The sequence below is a fragment of the Pistacia vera genome, unplaced genomic scaffold (genome assembly GCF_008641045.1).
Source record: "Pistacia vera cultivar Batoury unplaced genomic scaffold, PisVer_v2 Contig183, whole genome shotgun sequence".
Classification (NCBI taxonomy): domain Eukaryota; kingdom Viridiplantae; phylum Streptophyta; class Magnoliopsida; order Sapindales; family Anacardiaceae; genus Pistacia; species Pistacia vera.
This window is the reverse complement of record NW_022195927.1, coordinates 84,018-96,668: the sequence shown is the minus strand read 5'-3', so window position 1 is coordinate 96,668 and position 12,651 is coordinate 84,018. Positions and strand designations below refer to the sequence as shown.

General features: G+C 36.4%; 1 pseudogene; it reads left to right on the top strand.

Annotated features, from left to right (window-relative positions):
- The window catches only part of LOC116126712, a 71,268-nt pseudogene that overhangs the window by 51,259 nt on the left and 7,358 nt on the right, over positions 1–12,651 (top strand).

Sequence of the window (12,651 nt, the reverse complement as noted above, 5' to 3'; positions counted from 1 at the left end):
CAGCCACCTTCTTTTCCGGTTGGTCATTTCAGCCACAATTTATTTCCTATGGTTTGAACGGAATAATCGCGTGTTTCGTCAGCATTGCAGCTCTCGCCGAGATATTGTCTTAGCTATTTGTGATCCAATTCGGGCCAAGATTTTGGGTCTAGCACCTAAGTACGAGATCTCGACTCAGCTCCGTGTGATATGGCATCTTCCTGATTAGCTTTATAAGGAGCCTGCGTGCTCTTTTGTGCCGGTTTGTGGCTTTGTGTTTGTGGTAAGCCTGCGTGCTCTTTTATGCCAGTTTGTGGCTTTGTTTTTTATGGCATCTTCTTGCTTTGTGGGGAGCCTGCGTGCTCTCTTTATGCTATTTGTGACTTTGTGGGTTTTCCCACGGGCTTTTGACTGAGAGTTATCAGTCATCCTCTTGGGGTATGCCCCTCGTATTTGTACATTTTTTGGTCTTTTATACATACTTACCTTATCCAAAAAAAAAAAAGTTAATGAATGTTTATTCTCTTGTTTTTCAAGCAGGATGTTGATGGTAGGGCTACAGATGTTGCCTTGGGGTGGTCTGTTGCCCTTGGATCTCCATTTACCTTTGCCACCACATTGGAACAGGAGTACAAGAGTGACATATTTGGGCAGCAGGGTAAGCTTGGTAGTTTATGTGATTATTTCAACTTTTTTCTCTCATTTACAATATTCACAGTATTTCTTTATGCATTTATTTTGTCATGTAGGCATATTATTAGGTGCGGTTCACGGAGTTGTGGAGTGCTTGTTTAGAAGGTACACCGAGCATGGAATGAGTGAGGATGTGGCATACAAGAATATGGTTGAGTGCATAACAGGAATTGTATAAAAGACGATCTCAACAAAGGTAGCTTTTGTCTTTCAATTCTCTTTTTTTTTTGAATATGTGGATTATTCCATTGGGAGAAAATGTACTTATTCTGGACTTGTCGATTTGTTTGTATGTATTTGTTTTGATAAGGTATGCTGGCTGTGTATAACTCATTGTCGGAGGATGGAAAAAGGGAATTTGAGGCTGCATACAGTGCCTCATATTATCCTTGTATGGACATTTTGTATGAGTGTTACGAAGATTTAGCCAGTGGGAGTGAAATTCGCAGTGTTGTTTTGGCTGGACGTCGATTTTATGTACTTTGATTTTATTTGTATAGACCTTTTGCATTTTTTATTCATTACTTAAAGCTTAGTAAATCAGTTGTTGCTGGGTGGTTGATTTTACTTGTCAACAGGAAAAGGAGGGTCTACCAACTTTCCCAATGGGTAACATTGATCAAACTCGGATGTGGAAAGTTGGTGAACGTGTTCGAGCAACACGACCACATGGTGACTTGGGTCCATTATTCCTTTCACTGGCGGGGTTTTTGTGGCACTTATGATGGCTCAAGTAATAACTTCATTGTCACTTTTGGATCAATCTTCTACATTCTTATCCAATGTTAGTGGTTGCAACAAAATGGATATTATGCTTTGGATTCTGTGCTTAACTACCTACCATTTGTGTATGCAAAATTCCAAATTGAGGTATTGAGGAAGAAGGGGCACTCATACTCAGAAATAATTAATGAGAGTTTGATAGAAGCAGTGGACTCTTTGAACCCTTTCATGCATGCTTGAGGAGTCTCATTCATGGTTGATAACTGTTCCACAACTGCAAGGTTGGGATCCACGAAATGGGCCCCAAGATTTGATTATGTCCTTACCCAACAAGCTTTGGTAGCAGTTGATGCAGGGACTCCGGTCAACCAGGACCTCCTTAGCAACTTCCTGTCTAATCCCGTTCATGGAGCCATTGAAGTTTGTGCTCAGTTGAGACCAACTGTTGACATCTCCGTGCCCAAAGATGCAGATTTTGTTCGCCCTTAGTTGCGCCAATCTAGCAGTTAGATTCAGATGGATTATCTTTGCAAGAATGCGTCTTATGAGGTCTAGGAGTGTGTAATGCCCCACTTGAGGTATGTAGTTAAATTTTGTTGTATTGCTTGAATGTTTATTGATTTGTTCTCATTTGAGCTTGCATGTCGTTATTTTCAGTTGGTTGGCCCTTAGTTGGTTTGGTTGAGTGTTTTTCCTGATTTTGGTTGTGTTTTGGCAATTTCGGTCTTCGTGGCAGCGACGTTAGCTTTGTAATTGCGGTGTCGATTCTGCAATTTTTCGCCTGGGCAACGGAAAGTTCTTCGCTGCGGCGACGGGTCAGTTGAAAAATTTAATAAAGTTTCTAGAGGATTTTTTTCCATAGGGGCAAAATGACATTTCTACCCTTAGTTAGCAGGCAAAGTGGGGAGTAAAATGTAAGAGAACTTTATGGAGAATATGCTAGAGTGGGGGTGTGATTGTAATGAATCAAAGGACAAGGATGGAATTTCCAAGGAAGAGCAAGGGCAATATGGGAATGAATGAAGATATTTTGAGTTAAAAAGGGTTTAAGCTTAGTGAACCCTTCATTCTTCATTTTCCACCGCCTCTTCCATTCTCCATTTCCTCTCAACTTCCCCTTCAACCTTTCAAGAAATTTTAGAGGGCTTTTTGAGTAGTTTGGGGAAGAAAATCAATCTAAGGCATCATAAGGTAAGGATCCTTGCTTTCGATGTGAAGTTTTGCTTATTTATGTATATTGAAGTCTTATGGTGTTATTGTTTAAAGGGTAAAGAAGAGACAAGCATTGTAAAGGAAAGAAAAGTGCTAGTGAGATCTCTCCATTACAAGGTAAGTAAATCCCAACCCAAGTTGAGATTTGAGAACTTTCTTGAGTAGAGATTGAATAGAAATTATGTTATATGTTATGTTATTGAGATTTGAGATGGAGATGACTATTTGCTTTGTAGTTGTTAAATACACTTCAATTATGAGAAGTGAGATGTGTGTTGAGGATGTAGTTTGAGATGAAATTGGAGGAGATTGAGAAATCTTTTTGGAAGTGTTATTTTATGACAGGAATTATAGCTTTGTGAGGGAGTTTCCTCCCATTTTGGATGGGTCAAGAGAGGAGTAGAACTATAGATAAAGTAGAGTTTATGTATGCACATTAGTTGTTTGATGAAATGCCTAAGAGAATCATGAACATGGGTAGTGAACCTTAATTCTTGCAATATTTCATGTTGGCATTTCATGAGTGCATTAGTGGAGATGAACCATCCATATGCATTAATTGTGCATTAAGAAGTGGCTTGAGAAAGAGTAGAGAACTTTGTGAATGAACTAGTCTAAAAGTAGAGAGAACGAGAAAAACACTAAGCGGGTTTGTGCTTTGTGATCTCCACCCGATAATTACTAAAAGCGGGTTGGTGCTTTGTGATCTCCACCCGATAGTTACTAAAAGTGGGTTGGTGCTTTGTGATCTCCACCCGGTAGTTACTAAGAGTGGGTTGGTTCTTTGTGAACTCCACCCGACAGTCACGAAGAGTGGGTTGGTGCTGTGTGAACTTCACCCGGCCGTGCCTCTGGTAAGATGAGACTGTGACATATAGCAAAAGTTAAGTAAAGAGAGTTGTGTGAAAGAGAAATAGAAAAGTGTAAGGAAAGAATTAAGAGAAAGAGTTACGAGGACAGTCGAGTAGATGATTTACTTACTGAGCATTATTTTGTGTTCACCCCATTGTTTTTCTTTGTGGTTGCAGGATCTAGGTGAGAACACAGTCGGATGGGCGTCGGCAAGCGAGGAGCAATAGCCACACTGTCCACTGTTTAATGGCATTTTGTAAATGATATTCTATTTTGTATAAAGAATGTTTATATGTAATAAAAGAAAATTTTGGGCCCATTTATTTTTACTAATATAAATGTATTTTATTTGATATATTTCTATGAGTATCCTAGTAGAAAGCAGTTATTACAAAGTGTGGAATTTTCTTTTAGGTAGAGTCCTATGTCTTGTAATGTTTTCCGTATTTGTTATGTTTTCCAGCAAGCGTTAAGATCTCCTTTAATTTGATATTTTGTACTCTCCTTTGTCAGATTATTTAAGTAGATTAGGGTGAATAAATATTATCTAGATTTAGGCTGCAAATTAACAATCATTGTATTACTCAATGTTTCAATAACCAAGCCGAGGTGAAACCCAGCAAAGTTGCTGGGTCTCGGGTAGACTGGTTTGACTGGCCGATCAAACTGGGTGACAACTTTTAAAATTTAGCAAATACATCCTTGACAATTAGAGTTTCTGTACAAATTTTAAATTTAGCAAACACACCCCAAATATAAATCGGCCAACGACTGGTTGGCGACTGTGACATCTTAAATGCAATCCCAATCATCCTTTGAGCCCATTCCCTAGAAAATCTACCCAAGATTTGGCAGAAATTGGTTCGATTTTGGCCAGATCTCACTGATGCCGGTGTCGACATTCCATGTTAGATCTCACCGATGTCAGCGTTGACAACCCTCCCTATCACTCTGAAAGTACTTCCCTCTTCCTTCCGATCAAAACCCACCTTACCTCACCCCCGTTAGCCTCGTCAATCGTCGACAAAAGCCAGATGTTGTCGCTACCTGTTTTTTTTTCAATTTCTAGTCGGTTTACTCATTGGAAATTAACTTCGTCGCTACTATTGTAATCACCGGCACTTTCTTTTTAAAAGCCCTAACATCCCAACCTTCAACTGTTCGTCAATCATCATCTTAAATTCTAGGGTTTGGATGAATAGAAAAATTGTTAACCCAGTTCGATGAAGCTCTCGAGTCTTGATTAAATCAGGCTGTGGTTGGGCCGAGTTTTAAAAGAGTGGTATTACTCCTTAGCAGAATAGCAGTTAAGTGATTGCTTCCCATAGCTACTTTGAATGCATTTCCTTCATGGTAAGTGAATTATTGTAAAGATTATTCTTCTTTTATCTAGTGTTATGAGGTAGAAGGAAGCATTATACTATAGCATTCACCATCTCGAGTATAAAGATTTTTCATGTCCAGGGGAAGTCCCAGTTGGGATTGTGTATACCCTATGCGAGGTTATGAAACTCTTCATAGTTTACCTCTGCAAATTAATCGGTTTTAGTTATAGTCTGTTTACATCACTATAGTGAGGCTTGACGAACTGAGACTTCACGTCACAACCTCTCATTTTCATAGGTCAAAATAAATATTTCCGTTACTCTCAAGAGAAATTAAACAAAACTGGCTTCTTGCCCCAGCAGGAAAATACATATGATTTAGACTTGCCGCCCTGAGATTATGTATTTAAGAAATTTATATAGTCGTAATCAGCAAGTTCCCGTACGCTAAGTTGCTTCTCTGAATTCTTATCCTATTTGACAGTATGTACAGTGAAATAATCTAAATTTAAAATCAACGAACACCAGTTTACTAGTTACTTTTATCCCGTCCAAGTGGAATATTTTAGTACGAGTTGGCAAACACCATATTTATAGAACAATAGTTGGCTCCATAAATTCATCCAAACAAACGATTTGGCATAGTCAAACCTTGATTTGGGGCTCCTAGAATAGGATTNAATTACAGAGATGGATAAGAAGGTGCAATGGCAAGGCCACAAAGGCCTTCTTCAGTTTCAACATCTCTCTGAATCCTTATAAACCCATCCTCGCCCCATTCAGTACCCCAAGAATTCTTCACCAGCCAGTACTTTGTGCCATCAGATTCAGTACCAGACCCAATGGTTGTAACCCCATGGTCTAAATTTGTGCCACAATTCCCTTTGAACACACCGCTTTTATAAAACCGAAAATCTCTGCCACTACCCTCGATCGCAACACAAACTGGTTGATTTGCCACAGCTTGCAACAAGGCCTCCTCATCATAAGATCAATAAGGAAAAAATATACTAATTGTATATAGTAAGAAAGACAGATTGATAGTTAATAACAATAGTTTAACTAAAATTTTAAAGTTTGTAGTGAGTTTAAAATTATTAGTCTTTTTTTTTTTTTTTTTTACCTCATTACTAATGTGGAGACACTTTACAAGCTGAATAAGTAATGTAAGATAAAAGGATAGAAGAATTATATAAAGATTTCATTAACATAATGTTTTATAGTTTTCATAAACTATAAAGGTAACAGTTTTTGAAAAATTGCTAAGCATGCTGGCACAATAAACTATGGAAGTAACAAAGTTTTAAAAACTGAATTTTTGAAACGTTGTTAGAAATTTTATGTTCTTATTTGGAATCTTCCTTGATTGTTTGTTCTAACCAATGGGATTTTACTCGATTTGATAGGGGCCAGCACAAGCACAGAATTTGAGAGACTCCCTTGTGGAAGCAAAATCTAATATTGTAGTAAAGGTAAGTTCTGTTTTATCAATTGTTAGGTCTCACTACAAGAAAATTGACATTTTGCAACCAATTTTTTAGCAACTAACCAGAATTAGTTACAAAAAGGCTACATTTACCAACTAAATTGACATTAGTCGAGCAAAGAGGATTAAAATTTTGGGGCCCACATATTCCAACATTTGGCATCTAAAGTTAATTTTTTGCGACTATTTTGTTAGTCAAAGAAAACCGGTTGTTTAGTTACTAATAAATTTAGTTGCAATTTTTTCCGGTGTTTTCCTCCAAAATTTGATAATTTGCATCTAAAATATGGCTTTTTGCATCTACATTTTTTGTACAAAAAACAATTTTTTGCAACTACTAATTTAGTTGCTAAATTAGTTGCGAATAATTAGGGATTTTAGTAACTATTATGATTAGTTATAGAAAATGAATACCAAATATCCCATATTTGGACAGTAATTACAAGGGCAAAGTATCAAGCAACTAAATTTGATTTAGTTGCTAATTTAACTTAAAAAATTCATATTCCCCCCAAAATTATTTGTTCCCGCTAGACTTCAATTTGGGCAACTACACTATTCTTTACTGACTAAATTTTTAGTTGCAAATTGACTATTTTCATAATAGAAATATATTTCAAATATCTCATATTTGGACAGTAATTACAAGGCCCAAAGTATTACAGCAGGTTGATTTTGTCTCATTTTTTTTGTTTAGGGGTCAATAGATATTTTAGGGTCTACCTTGTCACTTTCATTCAGTAGGTTTTACATATACCCAATTATCCAAAAGCCCCAAACAATTTTACCCTAAACCCTAATTGATCACTCCGTTCGCATCTTCTTCTCCATTTTTTCCCTGAAATCTGGAATTCTCCCGTTGTCCTTGTCAGTTTGACTGTCGTCCATCGAACCTCATCTGTTCTCAATCTTTTCACGGCTAGCTTCTGACCCTAAACGCTCTTACAACAATGTTCTATTAAACACGACGTCAGAAGCGTTGTTCTTTCTAACATTGCAGTTACAATTGCACTCTAAATCTTCATCCAATGCAAATACGAAGTCTTGATTAATTAGGAGAAAAAAACTTGTTATCAAAGAAACAAAACCACAATCAGAAATGTGGATTCGATCGCAATGCTCCACCGCCTAGATCCGCCACTAACCTCTTCTTTGAACCAGTTGACGCTCATCCTGTTGGTTTAAATCCAATCTCTTTCTCTCCCCAACCTTTGACTCTGAATCCTATATCTTGGAGCTCCGAAATTTTGTTCCCTTCGAGACACTCGATCTAAGCTACATCTCATTTATCTTCCCTCACCATGAACTTATTGATTAATTGACCGGGACTGTGTGATTTCGTAACTTGAACACCAAGCTCGTCGAGTCGACGCGGCTGCTTCTAGTACCAACCCCGTCAAGGGCCCTTCCGGCCAAGCACATCCATCAACGGAGGTCGAATTCCAGCAGCGAATGAGAAGAGGGGTTGTAGGACGAAAGAGGAATTCGTACTCGACAAAACCTGGTAACAGATTTGCTTCTTCCATTTATTTTAGCAACTCCGGCAGTATGGACCTGCTTAGGAAACGTCTATGTCGATCTACATTGGGTCTTGGACTCTGGGAAGGCAAGCAACATCCCTTTCTCGATGAAGTTCTGCACGATTTGGTTAGTTTAGAAGTCAGCCTGAACTTACTTTGAAGTCTTTGCTCAGCCCGAACATCCTACCTTGCCTCGAGCGCTAGGGAATTATCCAGTGGCCAAGCTCACTTCACGGCAACGACATCCATCCAACGAGATGTGCTTCGGGAAATTGACCAGGCCCATGGGAGTTGAGGGAGAGAATCGAGGGTTTTAGAGTCATGTTGAAGGTTCTATTTTGGCGTTGCAGAGTAGTTTAAGAAAAGATTGGAGCTGCTGCGGCTAGGGAGGCTCTTGAACTGTTGCTTGACACATTTCATGTGTTCTAAGGTAATTCATTACTGCGTTTTTAGGGTGATATATTATTCGTTGAATTAAAGTTAATTATTGATTGCGTTGTATGGTTGTTGGATTATAGTAATTTCAGTTTTGGGTGTTGTACTTGTTGGCGACTAAGTGTATAAAGATGAAAGAAGCATGGATCTAGAAGTTACAGAATTTGGGATTTGTGGAATAGAATCTATGTTCACTTGAGTTCAATTTGATTGATAGCATCTAGCTTATAATGCCAATATTTTATAATTAATCAAGTTTTTCATGTGAGTTTCAGAATTGCATGAGATGGGTATGTTGTAATTATAGTAATCAGATAACATAAGTTTATTAAATCATGTTACATGCTTCATGTTTTGTTCTTTCATGGCTATGGTAGATTTTCCATTTCATAATGTACTGAAAGAATGAAGATTAGGTGGCAGTATTTTTTATTGCATTGTACTCACCATGGGCTTGAGGAAATGAGTCAAAGAATGAGTTAAAAGTGGAAACATGAGTACTTATTAAGTGGCCGTGTGGGGTTAGTTGAGTTCTAATCAAATTTTAATGCTGAATTTTAATTATTGGGGTTCAAAATTAAATTAAGTGTTATGCTTCATCACCTCTGCCTCATGAAAACCCACATCAAATTACAAAGCCCTGCTTCAATTTTTTCAGTTGTTTACATTTGCACCATTTAGTTTTTATTCAAGGAAGTGTGAGGCAATTCAGATACTCTTGGAAACAAATGCTCCGGACACCACCAACTCTGCCTTCTGCATGGAACCACTCAAAAGGGTAAGCTAGTTACTTTCTTTTTATTTGTTATCGAGGATAACTGTTAAGGGGATGATGGCAATGAAAGTGTATTCATTTGGGGCAAAGATAGTATCACACATATTTACTCGGTGTAAATGAAAATTTTAGCACCCTTATGAAAAATAAAACAATCATCAGGTGCTACTTTGCAAATGGTATTTCTACTTTAAAAGTCTTGGTGTAAGCTAGATTTCAAAATGAGCTAAAAACAAGTGTCATTATTTAGTAAAATTCATGTGCTAGAGTGGGTACCAAATTCAGATTGCCATGGTGCAACCAGCCAAATGCACAATTGAGGTCATTGGTTCCTCATGATTTCCTTTGTTTCTCGTTTAATTCTGAGTACTAGATATTAAGGTGAACATATTCCTTTTGCTTACCAACTTATATGCTTTTTTATGAATTTTTGATAGTGCAAATACTATATTAATTTTCTTTAGTGGCTGCTGAATTTTAAATATCTAGGTCACTGATAACCTACATTCAAAGTATATTATACTTTAGGCTTATGATTTATATGAGGAGAACTTTAATCAATTTTACCTTGGATTTTATGAAGTTTTAGGAGAATATAGGAAAAACGTTGTATGAAATGTTTGTTTTATCTATATGAATGTTCTGAAACTGGTAATGAAGGTGAATGTTTGTTTCAAACTTTCAATTGTACTTCAGCTTGTATGAAGATACTGTGAAGGGGAAGGGAGTCAAGAGTAGAAACCCGGTAATTCATCTAAATTGCGGCTCTCTAGTTATTGAGTATTGCATTGGTTTGGTTTTGGATTGATGATAGAATTCATTGAAAAATATACATAGCGTAGGAAAATTAAAAATTTCGTTGCTGTGGTATGTCACTTGAAATTTACTAGACCTAACTCCCAGTGTTACTTAGGCCAAACCTCAAGGACAGTCTGTGTTTGCCAAAGGGTTTGGCATCACTCTCCCTCACCTTCTGATCTGGTTGCGAGGTATCATTTTTTGAATAATGAATTCAAGTGTATTCTTCAACTAACAGGAACTTGGTGGATATTTTTCATAAAAATGCAGGTCAGTTAACCATCTTTGAGTGAAGCAAACATTAATAGGTAGTATATAATAATGATGAGGTGGGCCTCTGGTTGAAAAGGAATATCTGCATTTTTAATGCTTGCTCATTATGAGATGTTAATGCTTTTTGTTTAGTTAACTTTGAAGTAAGTCCTGGTATAAGTTAGCTATATCTAATACCTTAATTTCTTCTAAAATTAAATATGTTTCCGAGCGAGAACTACACATATACATTATTAAGTGCTTTTGGGCAAGTAAAAATTTGTAAGTGCTTTTGGGCAAGTAAAAATAATAGAAGGCTTTAATTAGTAGTGTAATTTGATGATCATCAGTTACAACAATTCTTATTTTTAATAATTTTCTTATAAAAAGTGAAGATAGCAAAGTTTGGTTATGAATATATAATTAATTTTAATATCTATAAGATTGTGAGGTAAGGCATGCTCAACGAAAAAATAATAAAGTTGTAAAGCTTGCTTTTTCCTGCCGTTCTACAAGTCTGATTCTATCATTTAAGACTTTATATGTCTAAACATGGTGTTACTTGTTAAACTCCTTGTAATTCTTACCTAATCTCTTTATTAATTAGCCAGTTGATATTTTTTTTTTTTATGCTTGCCTCCATAGCCATCTTGTCTCCATTGACTTCTACGGAGAGTTGACGTTTTTTATATGTATTTAATTAGGTACCAAAAGAGACCTCACATTAATATTTAGAGTGTGGTATTTCTTTTATAAGAAAAATGACATATTCTGTAAATTATAAAATTAAAACCTAATTATTTGTTTGTAAAAGGTTTTTGAGGATCTTAAAGTTGACTTGAAGACCGAGGCTAAGAAGACCGCGGGCACACAGCTACTACAACCATAACAAAAGGTATAAGTTACGTAAATTGATATTTAATTAATTATTGATCGTTTAGACCCATTACAATTATCACTAGTACTATATTCTGTATGGATGAATGTGGTTTAATTGGGTTGAGTATTGTCTTTGTGATAGAACATATTTATGATACTGAATATGTTTTGTTATGAACCTAGAAGGTCACAATGGATAGAAGATTACAGTTGGAGGACCAGCTAATCTTATTTGATCAACAAAAAGAGAAAATAAAAAGCCTTGAACACCAACAATGGTCCTGTTAGAGATGATGAAGCAGCCAACTATAGCCTTGAACTAGGGAAATCTGATAAAGCTCCATCTCGACAGCACCTGCCTTTCGAACTAGAAGACTCATCTTCATCAGATACAACTATTTCAAATACCGGAACTGGTGATACTTGACGTGCTAACGGTATTGATGGTTTTTTTGTGTTGTATGGACAATAGATATTTTGACATGGGGGTAGAACCCTCTTTTAGGATTGTTGCATATATGTGTTAGATGGTGTACATGGGGTGGCATTTTTTTTTTTAGTTATGCACAGATAGATAGGTAGAAAAAGGAAAATGTGGGTGCATGTTGTTCTTTTGGGTTATGCACATGTGATAGTGCATTTTGGATTTTATTGTCATCATGCATAAAAATCCAGTTATGGACATATATATATGTATGAAAATATGATTTTTGATTTAGTGATCAGATTTTATATTGTGTCCATTATTTTGTTCATGTTGAATGTATAATGTAGGTTAATACGAAATGCTCTAAAAAAAAAACATTCTGCAACTAATGTTTTAGTAGCAAAAAGTCATTAGCATAGTTGCATTCCGCTAGAGGTCAATATGAAATGCTCTAAAAAAACACATTTTGCAACTAATGTTTTAGTAGCAAAAAGTAATTTAGTATAATTGTTTCCATATTCAGCATCTAAAAATAGTCGCGATAGCATTTCGGATTCACATTCAGCATCTAAAATGATTACAATTAACCATTAAATTTTGTCACTAAAAGATAAATCCGGCCACTAATAAAATAGTCACAAAAACCTATTGGATTCCACATTCAGCGTCTAAAATGACTAAATTAACTACTAAATTTTGGTCACCAAAAGATACATTCGGTACTAATAAAATAGTCGCGAAAACCGTTTGGATTCTACTCAGGTCTAAAAGAGTTACAATAGCCACTAAATTTTGGTCACAAAAAGATACATTCGTCGACTAATAAAATAGTTGCGAAAGTCTTTTACGAAATTACCCTTACACCTTTGGCGTCTAATTTGTGTGGGATTCACGACAAATTATTAGACATTAAAACTGACATTTTGCAACTAATTGATTAGTCGCATACAATTTACTAAATTACCCTTGAACTTTTAGCGTCTAAGTTGGGGGACTATTTTGACCAGCATTTACCGACTATTTGTAGTCGCCAAAAAAATCTTTTTGCGTCTAAACCACAATATAGACGCGCTATGAATCTACGACCAGCATACTGCAACTAAGGGGGCGACAACCAAATTTAGACGCTAAAAATGGCTTAGCGTCTAAATGTGACTTTCTGCGTCTAATTTTGCTAGACGTAGAATGTCAGTTTTCTTGTAGTGTCTCTTTATGATTGATCTTTACTTGACTCTGTAGTGATTGCTTTTGTGTATTGCAGATAGGGTTGAGGAAAGGCTCTCGCTCTTTCGCTG